Below are 2683 nucleotides of genomic sequence, written 5' to 3' on the forward strand. Positions count from 1 at the left end.
GGTTTCTCTTTTATGAGCCATTCTCTATGGCGTGCTTCTCTTCTTATTGATGGCATGATTCTGCGCTCACTGCACTTTTTTGTATGTTGAATCCAGATATATATTGTTAATCACACCGAAGGAATAGAATGTTTAATGGATGAGAAGAACACAGAGAGAGAGAGAGAGAGAGAGAGAGAGAGAGAGAGAGAGAGAGAGAGAGAGAGAGAGAGAGAGAGAGAGAGAGAGAGTGCACACTAACACAAGTTTTGAGAGTGTAAATATATTAGTCCTTTATTGGACAAATGACCCCCTATTTATAGGTTCCACTGGTATCTATTAAAATTACATGTTTGCCCCTATTTTAATAAGGATATTACAAGTCATCATTACACCATTTCATATTTGTAACTGACTCCGAGACTATTTAATATTTATAACTGACATTGATATCATTTCATATTCTTAACTGCTTGAAAAAGGGCATTCAATGGCATATTAGTATTGTCCATTGGTCGGCTAAAAGGTTTTCGGTTGGCACTCTCAAGAGAATCCTGAGTAGAAGCTCTCCTGTCATTAGGGTGAACTTAGATCATTAGGCGGAGGGTATATCACTGTAATCTGATAGGCATCTTTCTTTCGATTAGGGGTCAACAAAAGATGGTATAGGTGTGGCAGTATGTGGAGGTGGCCTACAATGGCTGATGAGATCGGCCATTAATCGTGGTGACTGGAGAGCGACAGTTGGCTGTTCTCGGCGGCAAGCAGAGGGCCAGCTAACGACATTTCACATTAAGGTGTTTTTAGAATTAGCGCAAATCGACCGATTCTAAAATCCTAGAAAAAGAACCAAGGTATCAATTTCAAATACAATGCTATGTTATATTGAATTAGCATTTCTTTCAAATAAACGGCTAAATTTCTAGAACTCTACATTAGGAATGCAATTGACCTGTAATGGTACCGACCACACGACCACATGGTAACTCTGTTGGGTAGATAATGTATTGCCTTTAATGAAACATGACTCCTAAATGATTTTTTCGAAGCATTATTTGGTGGCCTTCTTATTCTATACCTAAATTTCATGATTTATATGTATACACTCAAATCTTTAACAACACAGCGAAAAAACTACTCTTGCTAACTTTATAAAAATAAAATACACATTCTCATAAATATGTTTACAACATCAAAATGTTATAAATGTAAACATCGAATTTTAAGTGTTAGATGTGTAGATACATGAGAATTGTATAAGAAATTGTGGTATATACATCTTTTTTTTTTTAAGGGTGGTATTTAGAAATATCTTGCCCCATATGTGCTAGCCGTCCGCGTAGGGATTGAACCTAAGTCAAAGAGGCATTACGATTGACAACACAGCTGCCTACTAAATTGCCACCTTAGGCGCGCTCGCGCGCACACACACACACACAAGCAAATATACATTGAAAAAAAGGATGAACTTTTTAATGAATCCTTGAAAAATGTTGATCTCTTCAAGCTCTAATGAAAAATTCATCATTAAAATAAGTTAAACAGTATACATATATACCCCCCCAATATATATATATATATATATATATATATAAATATATAACACAAACTATACTCTCTATATTTATACCAACCAATTCTTTCATATCACATTAAAAATATTATCATTTTAATTTTAAAATAGTGAAATGCACATTTTCATGCATAGTTAAGATGACATGCAAGTAAAAATTGAAGATTTTGTGATAGATATGTAAATACATAAAAAGTGAGTGGTATGTATGTAAATCTTCGTACATTTAAATAGCTAACATATTAATGTTAGCATTGCTCTAAAATTTTCAGCATTAATGTAAATTGTTGTAATTAAATGTCATTTAAACTGAACAACATACATACTTGATCAGCCAGTATGTAGGCTTCATTAAATTTAAATAAGAAAATAAACATACATACCACACATTTTTTTTTGCGGTTACATATGTAGCACCCAAAGTTTGATATTTACATTTAGAACACTTTGGTGTCATGAATTTCTGCCTGAAAAGTTGCAATTCACTTCAAGAAAAATAGTAGTTAGGGGTGTAAAAGAGCCGAACGCGAGTGAGCCCAAAGTCAGCTTATGTTCAACTCGTTTATATTTCAAGCTCAAAAAGTGTGTTTGTGTTCGACTCCTTTGCTTAGCGAGCCGAACACGAGCCGTTAACAAACAAAGAGTTGTCCTAATTACGTAGCCATAAGATGTTAAGGATTGGGGCAAGAGTTAAAAATTATTATTTATATTAAAACATCATTTAAATATAATTTAATAATTTTTATTCTATTTTCTTAATTAATACTTTAAATTGATTAGAAATCATTGTAGCCTTGTAATCAATTAAAATTTTTAAATTCTATTCATCAATGATATATATATATATATATATAATTGATTAGTAGTTTTTCGAGTCAAAACGAGCCTAACACGAACGAACAAATATTGGTTCGTGTTGTTCGTGTTTGGTTTGTTAACTTAGCGAACGAGCCGAACATGAGCTTCTTAATGAGTCGACACGAGCTGTTTGCGAACAACGAGCCGTTTTGAGAGCCCTAATAGTGGTAGGGATATTTTTAATTTGATATTAAAGACTAAAGTATTATATATATATATATATATATATATATATATATAAAAATAGCCACACATAATCGAGACAATGTGCAG

The sequence above is a fragment of the Phalaenopsis equestris genome, unplaced genomic scaffold (genome assembly GCF_001263595.1).
Source record: "Phalaenopsis equestris unplaced genomic scaffold, ASM126359v1 Scaffold000107, whole genome shotgun sequence".
NCBI classification, from domain to species: Eukaryota; Viridiplantae; Streptophyta; class Magnoliopsida; order Asparagales; family Orchidaceae; genus Phalaenopsis; species Phalaenopsis equestris.